General features: G+C 38.9%; 1 pseudogene; it reads right to left on the reverse strand.

Annotated features, from left to right (window-relative positions):
* Positions 1-16,112: 16,112 nt before the first annotated feature.
* LOC149119063 (U6 spliceosomal RNA) lies at positions 16,113-16,180 on the reverse strand (annotated as a pseudogene).
* Positions 16,181-20,791: the final 4,611 nt, after the last annotated feature.

Below are 20,791 nucleotides of genomic sequence, written 5' to 3' on the forward strand. Positions count from 1 at the left end.
TCTGAGAGTAATCTGACGTTTCTCTCTTGCACATTTTAGGATCTTTTCTTTATGTTTCACTGTGGTAAGTTTAATTACCACGTGTCGTGGTGAGGATCTCTTTTGGTCATGTTTATTGGGGGTTCTATGAGCTTCCTGTACTAGGATATCTCTGTCCTTCTCCAAACCTGGAAAGTTCTCTGCTAGTATCTCACTAAAAAGGCCTTCCAATCCTTTCTCTCTCTCCATGCCTTCAGGAACTCCTAGAACTCGAATGTTGGTTTTTTTAATAGTATCCTGTAGATTCCCAACAATATTTTTTAGGTTTCTAATTTCCTCTTCTTTTCTTTGGTTTGACTGTATGTTTTCCTGTGCTCTATCTTCTAAGTCCGATATTCTCTTTTCTGCTTCACCCATTCTGTTTTTAAGGCTTTCTAATGTGTTTGTCATTTGATCTATTGAGCTCTTCATTTCATTTTGATTTCTCTTGACTATTACACTTTCCTGTTCTACTAGTTTCTGAGTTTCATTTTGACTCTTCCTTAAAATTTCATTTTCACGAGAGAGATTTTCAATCTTGTCCATTAAGGATTTCTGTAGTTCAAGGATTTGCTTTTGAAAACTTCTAAATGTTCTTATCATAAATTTTTTGAAATCCGTATCTTGCATTTCTTCTATCTCATCATCTTCATACTCTTGGCTTGGGGTGTTTTGCTTATTTGGAGGCATCATAGTGTCATCGTTGATCTTGCTCCCTCTATTTCTGTGTTTGTTGCTCGGCATAGTTAATTCTTCTTGCGTCACTGTGCGTTTTTTTTCTTTTTTTTTTTTTTTATACTGTGTCTGTGTTAAGTGGACTGCCTGCTGTTGGAGGAGCCTTGGAGGCTTGAGATGGGTGCGGCCTGAGAGCTCTGCCTGGTTCTTCCTGGTTAAGGGTGTGCAAAGGTGACACCCTCAGGTTATGCGTGGTAAATCTCTCTCTTTTTATTTATTTATTTATTTTATTTATTCAGGGGGTAAGTAACACCGCAGGGCAGGGCTGTGCAGAATTGATGGTATTTAGCTTCCAGTCTTTGGCTCCTCTGGACTCCCACTGGGTTGGCTAGGCTACTGAATTGTAGTGACTCAGTTCCTTAACTCTCCCCCATTGATATGTAAATCCAAAGAGGAGGCCTGCTCTTTGTCTCTTGGGAATTCTTCAAGCCTTGCAGCCTTGTAACCTTTGCAAGGTTAGGGGGAAGAGAAACCCCAAAGCTTTTTTTTTTTCCTTCTTTCCGGTAGTGAGTTTGCTGCACTTTCCGGCCCCCCTCTAGATTCTGACCCCCGTTTCCCCACCAATGTCTCGGGTTATTGAGCTCACCTCCCCTTCCAGCGCCGATGTGTGGACTCGGAGCCCTGAGCGTCCCAAGTCTCCCCGCTGTTGTCTGTGTGGCATGCACTCCCCTTGGAGCACTGTCGCGCAGACCCTGGGGCTTCTGCGTCTGGGTCCCGCGACTTGGCTTCCGCGCGGTGGGCGACCTTGTTCTCCCAGTAGGTCCTCCGATTCACGCCTGCTCCATCCAGAAGGGTTTCCCCTGTATCTTTGTGGGGAATCAAGGCAGGACTGCCTGTTGCTCAGCCACCTACACCCACACCTGAGCAGTTTCTGGACCACTTCCCGCTTGCGAGGTCTCAGGCTTCCTCTTCTCCCATTAGGAAAGTATTAAGGATTCTTTACTTCCATGTAGACTCTGCCCTCTAATGGTGAACAGGGTCCTCTAAACCCACTTGTTGCACAAATGAAAACCCAAGCATTGTCTTCTCCCACAGATGGAGTCTGCTATTGGTTTTGATTTACATTTCCCTAATGGCTAGTGATATTGGGCATGTTCATCTATGTCTTGACAATTGAGATTTCTTCTTCTGAGAAACATCTATTCTGATCATTGCCCATTTCTTACGTGTACATTTTGCTTCTTGTTTGGAGTTTTTCCAGTTCTATATATGTATGTTCTGGCTATCAATCTTTTGTCATAGTCAGAGTTTTCAATGTTTCCTGCCATTCCGTCCATTGTATCTTCACTCTGTTGATTACTTTGTTGTGAAGATGTATCTTAATTTGATATGCTCAAATTTGTATATTTTATTTTTGTTACTTGTGCTTTTGGAATCTTATGCAAACTGTTGTCTCTGCTAATGTTTTACAGTTTCTCATATGTTTACTTAGGTTTTGGGTTTTTTTTTTAACATACATAATTTTATTACAAAATTTTTTTTAAAAAAACAACACAGAATGCAACATCCTAACAAAAAATCCAAATTTACAAATGATACTAATTCCTACAACTTTGCTGCGCTACCATACACAAGTCAAGAAATTAAAGAAACCATTAAATATTTAGGAACATTCAACATCAGAAGCTTTAAAATCTAACTGTATGTAGTAGCCCCTCAAAAAGCTACAACCTGCATTTTTTAAAAAAAGTATTTTCTCTACAAAGAATCTTATCAGCTATACAAAAATCTGTACAGTTTTTTTATACTGAAGCTAATATTGAGCTGCACTTGAATTCACATTCTTAGCAAAACAACTGCCTGAGCACACACGCACACTCCACACTCATCATTACAGGATAGCCATTTATTCTTCATCTTCATCCTCTTCCTCATCATCTTCATCTTCTTCTTCTTCCTCTTCTTCCTCCACATCTTCAGGTTCATTCTTCTTGTTTGAGCCTGTGGGCCTACCAGGGCCCTTCTTTCCCGCTTCACTTTTGCCCTTGGCACGGTATGCAGCAATATCCTTTTCATATTTCTCCTTTAGCTTAGCTGCTTTCTGTTCATATGGTTGTTTATCTTTGGCTGAGTGTTCAGACCGCATCTCACCCAATTTTTTTGCAGTGTCCCCAATGGACAGGCCAGGGTGTTCACTTTTGATCTTTGGGCGATGTTCAGAGCAAAAGAGAAAGAAGGCAGATGGTGGTCTTTTAGGAGCATTGGGATCCTTTTTCTTTCCCTTCTTATCACCCTTGGGAGGAACGTAATTTTTCATCTCCCTGTCATAACGAGCTTTTTCACTTTTTGCCATATCTTCAAACTTGGACTTTTCCTTTGCAGACATGGTCTTCCATCTCTCCGAGCATTTCTTAGAGAATTCTGCGAAATTGACCGAAGAGTCAGGGTGTTTCTTCTTGTGCTCTTCCCGGCACGTCTGCACGAAGAAGGCATAGGAGGACATTTTGCCCCTTGGCTTGTTGGGGTCTCCTTTACCCATGACGACGGAACGGCGGCCACCTGGTGTGAGTTGTTCCTCAGACTCCCGCAGAGCGGCCAGATCCGACGGCATTGCTTCCTTCCCTCAGCTCCGGCATGAACTCAGGATGTGAGGGCGATCTGGCTGCGACATCTGTCACCCCATTGATCGCCAGGGTTGATTCGGCTGATCTGGCTGGCTAGGCGGGTGTCCCCTTCCTCCCTCACCACTCCATGTGCGTCCCTCCTGAAGCTGCATGCTGGGTCGAAGAGGACGACCTTCCCCGCTAGAGGAGGACCTGTCTTCGGTCAAGGGTATACGAGTAGCTGCGCTCCCCTGCTAGAACCTCAAAACAAGCTCTCAAGGTTTTGGTTTTATATTTAGACTTTTAATTAACCTTGACTTGCTTTTACATAGTGTATGAGGTGTTGGGGTATCTTTTCAGGCTTCTACATATGGATAATCACTTTCCTTTAAACCATTTGCTAAGGGGATTCTTCTTTCTCCTGTTTGTTTTCTTTCCTTTATTAAATAGGGGTTGGCTGTAGAAAAGTCAGTTTATTTCAGCTGCCTATTTTTTCCATTGAACTATGTGTCTGTTTTTCCAACAGTGCTAACACTGCTTCTATTTTTTTTAAGATTTCTTTATTTGAAAGGCCAGATGCTTCTTCCAAGTCTCTCATGTGGGTGCCAGCACCCAAGAACATGGTCCATCTTCCACCAATTTCCCAGGTGCATTAGTAGGGAGCTGGATTGGAAGTGGAGAACCTGGTCTTCGAGCAACAACATATGGGATACATGCACAGCAGGACAAGGCATTAACCTACTACACCACAGCATCAAACCCTTCCTTATTTACTTCTGCTGTGATCTTTCATTATTCACTTTTCTACTGCCCCACAACTTGACTCATTCCTGTTTTTTTTTTTTTTTTTCTGGGTCCTGGAGGATGGTAGTAGGTTGCTTCTGGGATATCTTTTTTTTTTTATGTTAGTAGGTACTTGGTAATCTAAAATCATAGTTTTTACTTTCTATATTTCTCTGCTAATCACGAGGACCTTCTAGATGACAGCAGAAAATGCTAGCAGAAATGAGGATATATTAATTTGCTAAGAAAATACCACAGAGAATATGATTTAAATCATGGAATTTTACTTCTCAGAGTTGTAGAGCTTGAAAATATCAGATCAAGGTGCTAATAGGCTCGATTTTTCCAGAAGCCCTTCTCTGATGTGACAGACACATCTATCATTTGATCTGCTTAAAAGCACTTTCTTCAGGTAGAGTTATGTTGGTGGTTAGCACTTCAGTGTTTGAGTTTTAGGGAGGCACATTTCAGTCCACAACAGCAAAGGGGCCCTGTGGTCTACTTCAATGACAGCCATCTCTGCGGAGGATAGAAAGTTTGAAATCAGCATTAGGATTTCTCACATTATTACTGTCAGTGCTATCTCCATCAAATGTGCATTCATGTACACACAAACAAAACTACCTGTACACATAAACACATTCAACAGTGGAAATGCCTGATGGTTGTGTACAGATAACATCAATATAATAATCCATAAGATGGCCTATTAGCAGACATTAAAAGAGAATTAGAAAGAATGACAACAAAATCTGCAGTTACCTATATTTATGTCTATATGTATGATATTCAGTATTTATAGTTGCTAAAAGATGAATACTGATGTGTGGAAATAAAAGCTAAACCTTACCTTGCAATATTGCAGCCTAGTCTACATGAAAGATGTCTTCCTAAAACCTTTCCCTGGGCCCATTCTGTGGCATAGTAGATTAAGCATCCACCTGCAGCACCAACATCCCACATGGGCACCAGTTTGAGTCCCTGCTCCTGCACTTCCAATCCAGCTCTTTGCTAATGGCCTAGGAATGCAGTGGAATATGCCCTGAGTGCTTGGGCCCCTGCACCCATGTGAGAGACCTGGAGGAAGCTGCTGGCTCCTGGCTTCTGGCACCTGGCTTCAGATCGGCCCAGCTCCAGCCATTCTGGCCATTTAGGGGGGAACCAGTGGATAGCAGACCTCTCTTTCTCTTCCTCTCTATATCTGTCACTCTGCCTCACAATAAAGAAATACATTTTTTAAAAACTTTTCCCTTTTTAAATTTCTTAATTGTTTTAAAGATTTATTTATTTATTTATTTACAAGTCGAGTTACAGACAGAGAGGAGAACCAGAGAGAAAGAGGGAGGTCTTCCATCTGATGTTCACTCCCTAATTGATTGCAACTGCCATAGCTGTGCTGATCCGATGCCAGGAGCCAGGAGCTAGTTCCAGGTCTCCCAGATCGGTACAGGGGCCCAAGGACTTGGGCCATCTTCTACTACTTTGCCAGGCCATAGCAGAGAGCAGGATCAGAAGTGGAGCAGCTGAGTATTGAACCGGCCCCCATATGGGATGCTGGAGCTTCAGGCGAGGGTGTTAACCTGCTCCACCACAGCACCAGTCCAACATTTTAAATTTCTGATACTCTAAAGTAGCAAAGGACTGCATTACATCTAGGAAAGATGTATTTAAAAATTATAAATCTAGTGCATTTTAGCAGAAGTCCTAACAAATACTTCTGATTTTCTCAACATTATGTATAAATAAATGATAGAATGAGTCATTGTCAGATTAATAGAAGGAGTTTGAGAGGATTGTCTCTCTTTCAATTGTGTTGAATAGTTTGAGAATCATTAGTTCTTTAAAAGACTTGTAGAATTCAATAGTGAGGCTGTCTGATCCTGGACTTTTCCTTGTTGGGAGGGTCTTTATTACTCATCCAATCTCTGTCTTGGTTTTTGATTTGTTTAGCTTTTCTATGTGTCTTCATGACTCAATTTTGGTATATTGTGTATGTCCAGGAATCTGTTGATTTTTCCTCTAGGTTTTCCAATTTGTTAACCATCACAACAGATGCCCGCATCATATATTGCAGTGCTAATCTGAGTTTTGGGTACTCCACTTCCAAATCAGTTTCATGTTAATATCCCTGGGAAGCAATGGATAATAGCTCAAATTCTTTCCTTCTTGTCATCTAATTTGGAGAACTGTAACCTCAATGGGGACTTGAAACCTGGTCTTGCACAGTGGTAGCCATATAGAAAGTGAACCAGCAGATGGGAGATCTCTCTGCTTCTCTTTCCTTCTCTCTTTGTCTCTGTGTCTCTCTGCCATTTTTTATCATATTAAAATATTTAATTACTTATTTGAAAGAGTTACAGAGAGAGGGAGAGACAGAAATCTTCCACCACCTAATTCATTTTTGAGATGACTTTAATAGCCAGAGTGTGGCCAGGTTGAAGCCAGGAGCTTTTCCTCCGATGTGTGTGGCAGCATCCCAGCCACTTGGGCCAACTTTCCCTGCTTTTTCAGTCCATTGGTAAGGAGCTGGATCAGAAATGGAATAGCTGGTACTTGAACTGGTGCACGTAGAGGATGCCAATGTAACAGATAGCAACTTTGTCCACTGCACCACAACCACCAGCTCCTCTTTCTGCCTTTCCAATAAATAAATCTTTTGAAAAAGAATTTAAGGTAGTAAAAGTAATCATGACTGAGCAATGACAAATTTATTGAAGTGATCGACTTTCTTAAAGGTCTATTTATGAATTTGAAAGGCAGCACTAGAAAGAGAGAGTGGGAGAGATGGATCTTCCTCCTGGTTTGTTCGCTCCTCAAATGGCTGCAGTGACTGTGGCTAGGCCAGACTGATATCAGGAGCCAGGGGCTTCTTCCAGGTCTCTCACATGGGTGCAGGAGCCCCAATATTTGAGTCACCCTGTGCTGCTTTTCCAGACACATTAGCAGGGAACTGGATCCGTTTGGAGCATTAATGTCTATGATACTCTCCTTGCAGTTGAAGGATTTAGAATCCATTTCAATTATGGGTGGGCCAAGTACAACAGCTCCCAATTGTCCAAGGTTTGGATTAGATGGGTTCTGAGAAATTTTGTTAAAATAGTTATTAATCATAACTCTCAGTTTAAGCTTTTCTTACCAAATTTTCATGTTTGCTGATGTTTATATCTATGGGAAAATTGGGTCTCTGGATTGCAACCAATGAAAGCATCCAGACTAACAGTAATAAGGTCAACAGTCAGCAGAATGATGTCCAGCTGAACTGAAATAGCTTTTCTTATTTGGTAGAGGGGTTACCTCCTGCATTATACTGACATACTGACATAGACAGTAGATATTGGAGCCTGTCTCTTCTGCCAAATGGAGAATGCCGCATTTTGATCCATCATATATATATTTATATATTATAATATATATTATATATTTCTATACATAATATAGAATTACATATAATTATCATAAATATATAATATATAATTATATATAAATATTATATATGAATTTATTTATATATAAATATATAATTATTTCTGATCCAGCTCCATACCAATGGATTGAAAAACCAGTGAAAGATGGTCCAAGTGCCTGGGTTGCTGCCACACACATTGGAGGAGGAGCTCCTGGCTTCAACCTGGCCACACTCTGGCTATTGAAGTCATCTCAATAATATATATATATGATATATATAATAGTTATAATAAATTATATAATATTATCTGTTTATAATTATTATATATTATATAATATATGATAAAGCATAATATATTTTATATATGAATATATTTATATACATAAATATATATAAATAAATGTAAATATATATATATATAGAATTTATTTACGTATTTGACAGGTGTACTTACAGACAGTGAGAGGAAGAGACAGAGAGAAAGGTCTTCCATATGCTCATTTACTCCCCTAATGACTGCAATGTCTGCAGCTGGGCCAATCTGAGCTAGGAGCTTCCAGGTCTCCCACATTTTGGCAGGGACCAAAGCACTTGGAACAGCTTCTACTGCTTTCCCAGGCTATTGCAGAGAGCTGGATGGGAAAAGGAGAAATGGGGACTAGAACTGGTGCTCATATGGGGTGCCAGCACTGCAGGTAAAGGATTACACCACTGCACCACAGTGCTGGCCCCAGTCTATCCTTTATTAAGGAGATCTCAGTAATCATGTTCAGGTATTGCTGTCCTATATTCATGGCCAAAGTCCTAGCAGGCAACATGGTTTGGAGAATCGTAAGCACAAGGTGTGTAGGAGACTTCATTTCTCATACAGCACAGTTAATAACAAGGTTCCAAGAGGGGAAATTACTTGCATCATAGTCTTTGAGAACTAATGGACAGCACAGGTGATCTAAAGAATTTAGAAGGTTTGTGAGCCCCTAGAGTGAAAAAGTCACTGGGAGCACAAGGACAGTGCCTAGAGTTTATTTTGATGGATTTTAGCCCCTTTCATTGGAGGGAGGCCCGAAGAAGCTGGACTGATTAGTAAACCTCAGAAGTGTCTTTTCAATGTGAAGGCAAACTGAGACTGAGGGGTTTTTGGAAAAACGTTGAACAAAAGACATTTCCCACACGTGGTTAAGACACATCATTTATCTACTGATTTTCATCAGATCTGTTAACATTAGGTATAAGGTACAGTGGACATGGTGGATGGCATATAGCAATATGATTTTAGTAATATATCATGAGGTGCTTTTTTTAAATGGATTTAGCAGGTAAAATTGGGCTACCTAATGGGATGTAGCTGGAATAATCACCTTTTTGTTAAATAAATCTGAGGTAATAAATGTTAGTGTATGAAGACATTGAGTTTTCTTTTATTGGGCCTTCTTGGTTATTTTAATCTGGGATCTGCGAATTCTCATTTTCTTTATTTTATTCCTCATCATGTCGGACCAACTCTGCTGCTTTGGGGATTTTTTTAGTACATCTGACATTTGGAAATTTAGACAATAGTATAGTTAAAATGAGATGTACCAAGTAAAGTATTTATTTTTATTCTGATACATATTTTGGAATTCTTCTAAAATTCCTATTGAGTATCCTTGTTAAATTTAGTTGCATCCCAGGTTAAGACTTATTGGAGGCAGGCTCCATGGCTCAATAAGCTAATCCTCCACCTGCGGTGCAGGCACACCAAGTTCTAGTCCTGCTGGGAGAGCCAGATTCTGTCCCAGTTGCTCCACTTCCAGTCCAGCTCTCTGCTATGGCCCAGGAGTGCAATGGAGGATGGCCAAAGTGCTTGGGCCCCGTACCTGCATGGGAGACCAGGAGGAAGCACTTGGCTCCTGGCTTTGGATCAGCGCCATGTGCCAGCCGCAGCACACTGGCCGCAGCGGTCACTAGGGGGTAAACCAACAGAAAAAGGAAGACCTTTCTCTCTGTCTCTCTCACTGTCCACTCTGCCTGTCAAAATAAAAAATAATTTTTATAAAAAGACTTATTGGAGCCACTTTAGTGATTACACCCATGAAACTTTGTTAATAAATGCAAATAGAACCTGGGAAAATTGATGTATATCTTATGCTGTAGAGACTTAAGATTGAACATCTTTTTTTATCTTTTTTAATTATATAATTTAAAAACAAATTTTAGATTTTTTTTTTTACTTTACTAAGTCACAGCTCTGGCCCCATTAATATGACTTAACAATGTTTTTTCCTCTCAGAATTATCTCTATTGTTTCAGTTAACTGCATGCCTTTTCTTTACATTCAGATTCCCTCAGCTGTCAAAGCTTATTCATCTTAATTCTGTTGTTCCTATTTCCCTCCCTTTTATTCTGTCCCTAGGCTAATTGAGATCATGATTCTCCATTCCTTCTGTGTGGTGTCACAGTAGGCTTGAAGTGTTCTTTTTCTCTTCTGATTTCTAAAGAAAGAAATTATGTATTCCCCCAGTTTAGATATTTTAATAATGCACTCTAAAACAAAGGTTAAATGTTCTTAATTTGACAAGAATTTTCGGGGCCAGCGGTGTGGCATAGTGGGTAGAGCCACCACTTGCAGTGCTGGCAGCTCATATGGATCCAGATCTCTGCTATAGCCTGGGAAAGCAGTAGAAGATGGCCCAAGTCCTGGGCCCCTGCACCCATGTGGGAGACCTGGAAGAAGCTCCTTGCTCCTGGCTTTGGATTGGCACAACTCTGGCCATTGCAGCCAACTGGGGAGAGAACCAGTGGATGGAAGACCCCTCTCTCTTCTCTGCCTCTCTCTGTGCAACTCTGACTTTCAAATAAATAAATAAATCTTTTAAAAAATATTTTTTTCTAATTTTAGATTTGTTCTACTTCATTGCCACTTCAGGGTGTGTGTAAGGAGTGCATATCCAGTTTTTCTATTTTGGAATTTGGGGATTTTGTATTAGCTCTGCTGTGTATTCATTTTTCTTGAGCATTGGTGATATCTTCTCCTTAGTTGTATTAAGAGAGAGAGAGCAATAGCCCTCATGTCTTTTTAGGTAAGTAAGACATATTAAAAACAGAGCATTCAGTATACATTCATAGTATTTTGACTTGTTCAATTGATTTTCCTGACCTCCCTTGGATATTCTTGGTCTTTGCTGTACAACTTTCTATACTCATTAATTCTTTGATATTCCCAAATCCAGAAAATGAATGACTCAACAGCTGTGTTCCTGTATTTGCTGGGATTCAGGGTAAGAAGCAAAGTGGAGGTGTTCAGGAATCTAAAGTTACATGCTACATAGCAAAGCACATCATTTCCTATACAAAGTGACTGGGAAATCCAGAATCTTTTGCACACATATTGGATCCTGAACTATTACTGACCTATTCAGTAAGATTTTAATGTATTTATTTTCTGTGTGTGTGTTTGTATTTCTAAATAAACTCTGCTGGGCTACTTAACATTAACATGTATTGCAGAATTCTTTCATCAGTTTTTACTTTTAAAAAGTTTCTCTTTCAGTTTTATGGGAGAGGGTAGAAGTTTCCTGCTATGTAACTGAAAATTCATTCATTCATTAAAGTTAAAAATATTTGTTGCAAATTGGTAGAATACTATTAATTCTCATGTGATTTACATGAAACTAAATACATTCTCTATTTTGTTTTGCTTAAAATTTCTGCATGTGTGGACTTCTTTTTTCCTTCTTGCCCCAAATCCCTTTTTGTATTGGGATGGCAAATGGGTTTTACACTGGAGAAAACATGTTATTTTGGCAAAGAAGTACTTAGCGTTCCTGCTTCAAGTATTCAAATATTGCATTGGAAATCAGTATATTTGTTTACTGTACAAATGTCCTTCATACAATTTTGTAATCTTCTGGGATGGGAGAGGAAGCAGGAAATAGGAGGATTATGGGTGGGAGGGATGTTTTGGGGGAGGGGAAGCCACTGTAATCCAAAAGCTGTACTTTGGAAATTTATATTTATTAAAAAAATTAAACAATTTTGTAATCTTCATCTTCCTTTTTATTTCATCCTTTTTTTAAAAAAATTCATTTATTTTACTTGAAAATCAGAGTTACACAGAGAAGGAGAGAGAGAGAGCAGTCTTCCAACCACTGGTTCACTCCCCATTTGGCCACAATGGCTGGAGCTCTGCCAATCCAAAGCCAGGAGCCAGCAGCTTCTTTTGGGTCTCCTATGCAGGTGCAGGAGCCCAAGGGCCTGGGCCATCCTCTACTGCTGGATAGTAAGTCTTACTTGCCTAAAAAGATGGATAGTAATTTGAGTAGCCAGGACTTGAACTGGCACCCAATTGGAATGTCAGCACTGCAAGCCACAGCTCTACTTGCTACTCCACAGCATCAGCCCCCTAAATTCTTATGAGTATTGCTACACGATTGGAATTTATAATTGATAATGCTGAACAATTGAAACTGTCTTATTTACAATTGTAGGACTGGATATGGCAGTTCTACTTGAAGTAAAGTATGTAGCCTGCTTATTGTATGATTTTCGGAAAAGCATGTATTTATATATAACAGCAGATCTGTTAATCATTTAAAAGTGAATTATCATGATTACCCAGATGTAAAGAATGCAATATGTGCTAATGAGTTAGCAGTCACAGACATTTAGAATTAGAGGGATTTTAGAACTTTTTCAATACTGCAGTTTTTATGAAAAACTAATAATTTTTTTTATTTGACAGGTAGAGTTATATACAGTGAGAAATCAGAAAGGCCTTCCTTCCATTGGTTCAGTCCCCAGATGGCTGCCACAGTTGGAGCTGTGCCCATCCAAAGCCAGGAGTCAGGTGCTTTCTCCTGGTCTCCCATCCGGGTGCAGGGCCCAAGCACTTGGGCCATCCTCTACTGCCTTCCCGGGCCATAGCAGAAAGCTGGACTGAAAGAGGAGCTACCAGGACTAGAACACTTTGCCCATAAGGGATACCAGCACCACAGGTGGAGAATTAACCAAGTGAGCCACGGCGCTGGCCCCCGATAAATTTACTCTTAACAAAATATCAAAATATCTTATTTAGTATAAAGTTAGTAGTGAAAAGAGACTACCTTGTTGAACACAGAAATTTGAGATTATATTTCTTGGTATTAATTTGCATCTTAAGGCTTATTGCCTAGTTTATTTCAATATTTCAATCTAATATTACTAATAATATCTTGTACTTAGTGGTTCACTGTGTGCCAGACAATATTCTTTTGATTTTTTAAAAGATTTATTTATTTATTTATTTGGAAGTCCGAGTTACACAGATAGTGAACAAGAGGAAGAGAGAGAGTTCCTCCATCTGCTTTTTCACTCCCCAGATGACCTAAAAGGTCAGAGATATGCCAATCTGAAACCAGGAGCCAGGACCTCTTCAGGGTCTCCCATGCAGATTCAGGGGCCCAAGGACTTGGGCCAACTTCCTACTGCTCTCCCAGGCTATAGCAGACAGCTGAATGGAAAATGGAGCAGCCTGGACTTGAACCGGCCTCCATATGGGATGCCCCCACTGCATGCAGTGGCTTTACTAGCTACACCACAGCACTGGCCTCAAGACAATGCTCTAAAATGATGCATTAATTATTCCCAAATATTGAAAAGTGGCATGGTACACATTTGAATGTGTTGTTTTGTACTAGTTGTAGAAACAGTTTAAAATATATTTATATTTAAAAATGTAATTTTTGATCTAAAGGTTTACTTTCCCTTAAGGTGCCTGTTTGGAAACTGAGAGATCATTGAAGTCTCAAGATAGAGTACAACTGATCTTATCCAAGCCTCCTTTATCACATGAGGATGCTAAATGCCAAGCCCAGAGAAGTAAAGTGAATTGTTCAAGGTCACATAGGTAAGTTGTGGCAGGGATAATTCTGTATTAGCATTAGGTATCCTGATACATAGGCCACTGTTCTGTCAATTTTGTACTCCTTCTGGAGTTAAAGATTCTAAGTTGTGGAAAATTGAATTTGGAAATTTAGTGGTTGCTATGTTGTTATGGTGAGAAATTTCTGTGTATAGCTATGAGTTGCTTAAATTTTATTCAATATATTTTTCTAGTATGTTTGCTATTTATTTGAAATGTATAACAAATAGCTTCATCTATTTGCCAAAAGAATTTTTTAAAGATTTATTTATATTATTTGAAAGTCAGAATTACACAGAGAGAGAAGGAGAGGCAGAGAGAGTGGTCTTCCATTCACTGGTTCACTCCACAGTTGGCCTCCATGGCTGCAGCTGTGCTGACTGGAAGGCAGGAACCAGGAGCCTCTTCCTGGTCTCCTATGCAGTTGCAGGGGCCCAAGGACTTGTACCATTTTATAGTGTTTCCCAGGCCATAGCAGAGAGCTGGATAGGAAGTGGAGCAGCCAGGTCTTGAACTGATGCCCCTATGGAATACCAGCACTGCAGGTGGCAGCCTCACCCACTATGGCACAGTGCCAGCCCTTGCCAAAAGAATTTATAGAAGCTATTCCATATATACACTTAACAATTATTTAGTTACTTGACATGAACTATCCCTGCATATTTGAAAATTTTGAATGGTATCACTTGGGTTTTAAGAATGTTATATTTTAGGTCTCTTAATATTTTTAGTGATGATGTTTTAAAGGCCCTTCCTGTTTTATGAAAAATGATAAGGATTTTGTTTTACAATGGCCATAGTATTACTACTTAAAGCAATAGATTAAATAACACTTTTAAACAAAGTCATTTAATACTAAATTCTAACACACTGGTATATTTTAAAGTGAGAAACTGGATTTCTTTCAGATATTCTAAAGAAGAATGATAATCAAAATTGAAGACATCTACAGTTTTTAATCACTTGTTTTAAATATTGGTCATAATGGTCCAATTTTGAGTTTAATTTTAATTAGCTTTTAAATGATTCAATATGTTTTATAGAAAAAATTCGGAGAACATAATTATATACTCAACCTCCCTCCCTTCTTTTTCCTTCTTTTTCATTTTTTTTAGCTTATGAAATGACATTTTCAGTTTACATTACATTAAAAACGGTTGTTGAATCAAGGGACAAGTTTAACAGGCAAAAAGCAAAAAGATCGTAATTTAGAGGGAATACAGACAATGGCTCTAAACAATATTTGAATATCACATCTAAACAATATTTGAATAAATTGATAAATATTTTAATTTCTCCTACTAAAATGCTCAAAGTCTTTAATTATTTATCAAATATTAGTGCAAAATTATGGATTTAAATGATCCCAAAAAGTGATGAATTTTTGTGTAATAAAGTCCAATTTTTGTCAAGGCTTTTTGACAGTCTCACAGAAAACTTATGTTTGTGAATGGGAAGAATAATACCAAAATATCCATACTACCAAAAGCAATTTGCAAATTCAATGCAATCCCAATCAACATACCAACGATGTTCTCAGAGCTAGAAAAAATGATGCTAAAATTCACATAGAAACATGAGAGATGCTTAACATCTAAAGCAATATTATAAAGCAAAAAAAAGCTGGAGACATCACACCATATTTTAAGACATATTACAGGGGTCAGCACTATGACAAAGCAGGTAAAGTCACCGTCTGCAGTGCTGGCATCTCATATGGGTGCCAGTATGTTTCCCAGCTGCTCCACTTCTTATACCCCTCTCTGGTATAGCCTGAGAAAAAAGTAGAAAATGGCCAAAGTCTTTGGGCCCCTGCACCTGCATAGAGACCTGGAAGAAGCTCCTGACACTTGGATTCAGATCAACAGAGCTCCGGCCATTGTGGCCATTTGGGGAGTAAACCAGTGGATGGAAGACCTCTCTCTCTCTCTGCCTCTACCTCTCTGTAACTCTGCCTTTCAAATAAATATACTGCAAAAAAAAAAAAAAAAAAAAAAAAAAAAAAGAAGTGTTAGCACTGATATAATAACAGACACATAGTTCAATGGAAAAGACTTGGTAGCATAGAAATAAACCCAAATTTCTACCAGCAACTCATATTTAACAAAGGAACTAAAATGAACTGGAGAAAGAAGAATCTCTTTCACAAGTGGTGCAGAGGAACTTGATTATCCATATGTAGAAGCCTGAAAAGAGACTCCAACATCTCTTACACTATGTGAAAGTGAACTCACAGTGAATTAAAATGTAATCATAAGACCCAAACCCAAGTAAACATAGGGAAACTCTAAATATTGTCAACACACAATAGCTTTTGGGTAAGATTCCAATAGCAATAGTCACAAAAATAAAAACAGAGACATTTGAGTATATCCAACTAAGATACTTCTTCACAACAAAGTAAACATCAGAGTGTAGATACAATGAACAGATGGCAGGAAAAATTAAAACTCTGAATGTTTACAGATTTCCAGAACATTTACATGAATTGGAAAAACTCCAAAAAATACAGTGAAGAAACAGGCAAGGATCTGAATAGACATTTCTCAGAAGAAATGTACATGGTCAAAACATGTGAATATGCCCGATGTCACTAGCCATTATGTAAATATAAATCAGAACACCATATCAGTCTCCAACACCTGTGGGAGAATACAACACTCAGGTGTTTGTGTGTGCAGCAAGTGGGTTTAGAGGACCCTGTTCACCTCTGGAGAGCAGAGTCTACAGGGAGGTAAAGAAACCTTACTGCGCAGGGGCATGCTAATCTTCTCTGTATCGTTCCAATTTTAGTATATGTGCTGCCGAAGCGAGCACATGTGCTGCCGAAGCGAGAAAGAGATGAAAAGAATTTATCTCAACTAGCCACTAATATTCAAGAAACAAGGTCTTCAGGAAAGCCAACTCAACTGACATTTTCATGTCATTGTTAAATAAAGGAAAAATTATCTAGGTTCAGCAATACGTAGTTTATAAGAGAAAGACTACAGAGTAATTTCCTTGGCATAGAAATAACTTTGTCTTTTTTTTTTTATCTATGAGGGCTTGCTATCACCACCACACACCCACATCCCATATACAAATGTCTGGCTTGAGTGGTAGCTTCTCTGCTTTGAGGCAAGTTTCTGCTAGTGTGCACCCTGGGAGGAGACGGAGGATGGCAGAAGTGCTTGGGTCCCTGCACCCAAATGGGACATCCAGAATGAATTCCCAGTTCCTGGTTTTGGCTTGGTCAAGCTTTGGCTATTGCAAGTGTCTGGGGAGTGAAGCAGTGGTTCCCTCTTCCTGTCACTCTGCCTTTCAAATCAATAACTGTTGTTGGTAATGACTAATAATGATATTCACTGATTGTCAAATTTTGAATCTATTAATTATAGACAATTTCTCTTTGTATTTTTAAACTTTCATAATGTTCTGTAGCCAATTTCATCACTAGAAATAAAAACTTTTCCTCAAAAAAAAAAAAAAAAAGAAACCTTACTGCTTTCCTAATGTGCTTATTAAGTTCTTGACCAGCGCCTGTTAGTCTTGCCACAAACTTTCTAGTCTTACTACTTTCCTTCTTCTTCTTCTTCTCTGTGACTTGTAAAATAGTATACATTCTATATACTGTGGATACTTTTGATTTATTTTATTCCTTCGGTCTCCTATGAAGTTCCTCCACAAAAGCACAGCCCTCAAAATATTCATTCATTTATGCAGTCTGCAGATTTCATGAGCTACTAAATTCCAAGTAGTATGTTAAAGGCAAGATCTGGGCCTAAGAGAAAAGTGGTCTAAATTCTGTGCCTAGAAGAGGATTTGGGACATAGTAGAACTTCAGTGAAGTGCTATGTGAATGACATGCACTCATTAAATGAGTAATCTAAAGCATACACTTCATTTAAGCAACACAGCAGCCCTACTCACCTCAGGTAGAGCAATTGAGAGGAATAATGTGAACAAAAATAAGACATCAATAAGTTGAATAATAACAGAGAAAAAACAAAATGAGATAGATGCCAACATTACTGAGCTATTTTTGAGGAATTAAATTGATAGAGGGGCTGGCATTGTGGCCAAGTGGGGAAAGCTGCAATCTGTGAGGCCAGCATAACATCTGAGTTCCACTTTGAGTTTAGGAATCTCCACTTCCAATTTAGCTCACTGCTAAACACCTGGGAAACCAGCAGAAGATGGACGAAGGACTCAGGTCCTTGCCACTCATGTGGGAGACTTGGATGAAGCTCCTGACTCCAGCATGCCCCAGGCTCAACTGTTGAAACTCTCTGGGGTGTGAGCCAGCAGATGAAAGCTATCTATGTCTTTCCCTCTCTCTCTAAATCCACCTTTCAAATAATAAAGATTTAATAAACAAATTAACTGATTTCAAAATACACAAAAACATGAACAATACTATATCATTTTTATGCCAAACTGATAAAAAATAACGAATGCTAGAGAGCACATGGGAAAAGAAAACCATCATATATGGTGGGTGAAAACACAAGTTAGTACAGATGTTATGCAGAACAGTATGGTCATTCCTTAAAAAGGATAAAAATTGGGGCTGGCGCTGTTGTGCAGTGAGTTAAAGCCCTGGCCTGAAGGGCCAGCATCCCATTTGGGTGCCAGTTCTAGTTCCAGCTGCTCTTCTTCCAATACTGCTCTCTGCTATCTCCTGGGATAGCAGTAGAAGATGGCCCAAGTCCTTGGGCCCATTCACCCATGTGGGAGACCCAGAGGAAGCTCCTGTCTCCAGGTTTCAGAATGGCATAACTCTGGCCTTTGTAGTCATCTGTAGAGCGAACCAGCTAATGGAGGACCTCTCTGTGTCTCTACCTCTATTGTAACTCTTTCAAATAAATAACAAAAATTAAACTAAGATAAAAATTGACCTACCATGTGAGAGTTATCTTGCTCTTGGCTATATAGAATAAGGAAATTTTATTAGAAGGAAAGGAGGAGAGCATATCAAAGATACAGCAATTTTCCCATAACACAGCCACTATAACACAGTTCACTGCAGCCAGGATTTGAAACCAATCTAGCTGTCCATCAGTGAAAAACAATGGACAGGGCAACCTCTTTTAGATACAAAAAAAGAACAAAATATTATTAAATTAATTGAAATAAGACAGAAGCAGGAACACAAATGTCACCTGGTCCTTGTCGCATGTGGAAGTGAAAGAAAATAATGGATCTGAACACAGAACTGTGATTACTAGAGGCTGAGAAGGGAAGCAGCTAGGGATAGAGGGGGATTGGATAATAGGTATCAAAAATCAAAGAGGCAGAAAGAACTTCTGGTGTTCCATAATATAATGAGATGACTACATTCAACCATATTAGGTTCTGTGTAAAGAACTGAAGGAGAGGAGCTGGTAGTCTCAAATCATGGAGAAGAATTAGAAACTGTAGTTGCTTGGGGGCCAGCATTGTGGCACAGTGGGCTAACACCCTGGCCTGAAGCACCAGCATCCCATGTGGGTACCAGTTCTAGTCCTGGCTGCTCCTCTTCTGATCCAACTCTCTGCTATGGCCTGGGAAAGCAGTAGAAGATGGCCCAAGTCCTTGGGTCCCTGCACCCAAGTGGGAGATCTGGAAGAAGCTCCTGGTTCCTGGAATCAGATTGGCAGAGCTCCGGCCATTGTGGCCATCTGGGGAGTGAACCGGCAGAGGAAGACCTCTCTCTCTCTCTGCTGCTACTTCTCTCTGTAACTCTGTCTTTCAAATAAATAACTCTTTAAAAACTTAATAAAACTGTAGTTGCTTAGCTTGATCACTTTTTACTGCATAAATGTGTGCAAATATTGCACTACACCCTGTAATAATGCATGACTAGGACACATTAATCACAAATTATTTCAATGAAATTTTAAAAATTAGAAGCATTTCTTTATATTAACAATGAACTATTTGAAAATGAAATTAGAGAAACATTTCCATGCATAGCAGCATAAGAACCAGGAACCAATGTCTTCAATGTTATCAGTGATGAATCAGATTCACAGCCCCCAGCACTCAGTTTTTGCCATATACTTTACCATGGCAATTGTGGGCATATAGTAGTAAATCAATGGACAGGAATCCTTTGTCTCTAAATCTGCTAAATAAATAAACAAGGAATTCATCAAAGAAAAAGAGATATCAATTTGGATGCCAGGCACAAAAACACATGCACTTGAGCTATCCTCCAGTTTGTGATGCCAACAAATCTTTCAGACATGTTACATTTTCAGAGACTTTTCTGTAATCTTGCTAAGCTTTCTGGAAATCTGCCTTATAGCAAAGGGTTTCCCAATTCCATTACACTCATGATATTTCTTTTGTGTGATATATTAGTTTACCATCTAGAGATAATTTATGGTACAAAACTTTTCTATGCATGCATGTTTTCTCATTTGTGAGTCTATTCATGGGAATTGAAGACTGATTTATAACAGAAATACATTTTCCAAATTCATTGCATAGACTTTTGTTCCTTATGAATTCTCTGAAGTCTGTTGATGTCTAATTTCTGGCTAAAGGTTTTATTGTATTTACAGCATGCAAAGACTATCACCTTTTGTGAATTCTGTGTCTATACAAGCCTGAAATAAAGAAAATGTTTTTGCACAATCAGTATACGCCTAAGAAACCACCTGTGTCAATTCTCTGATGTACCATTGACTTCTGACTCTAATAATATTTATAAGCTTTCTCCTTTACATGAGTCTCTGTTGGATAGGATGTGATTTCCAGCAAAAGGTTTTGTCACAATACTTACATGAATTTTGGAGAAAAGCTCTTCCACATTCATTATATTGTTAAGGTCTCTCCCTTGTTCAAATTCCATGATGGATTATGAGGCATTACCTATGTGAAATGACTTTCTCACATTTATTTCATTCATTAGATATATATGTTGTGCATTCTGATATAAGGAGAGATTTGGGCAGAGCTTTCCAACACTCATTACACCCATAAGGTTTCTCTCCCACGTGAATTCCCTGTTGTCTTATGAGGTATGGCTTCTAATTAAAGGGATTTTACTTTCAAAGGAGTTTTTCCCTATATGAATTTGATGATGTACAATGAGGGCTGAATTATGGTAAAAGGCTCTGAGTCATTACATTCATAAAATTGCTCCCCATGAGAATTCTTTTATGTTTGATGAGGTCTGATTTGCACCACAAAGGCTATTCACATGTATTATATTCATGCATTTCTCCCCTTGGTGAATTCTCTAATATTTCATGAGATATAACTTGCACAAAAAGGTCAAGTAGAAAATTCCCTGTGTGGATACTCTGATATCTTATGAGTTATGAGGTACAGCAAAGAGGCTTTCCACCATCCTTCCATCCATAAAACCTACCTAAATTGAGCAACAAAGATATAGAAAACCTAAACACACACATAACCAGATGGAAATGATACCAGTAATAAAGACCATCACTACCAAGA

Source organism: Oryctolagus cuniculus, unplaced genomic scaffold (assembly GCF_051225735.1).
Source record: "Oryctolagus cuniculus isolate XC-2025 breed Fujian yellow rabbit unplaced genomic scaffold, ASM5122573v1 ptg000037l, whole genome shotgun sequence".
NCBI classification, from domain to species: Eukaryota; Metazoa; Chordata; class Mammalia; order Lagomorpha; family Leporidae; genus Oryctolagus; species Oryctolagus cuniculus.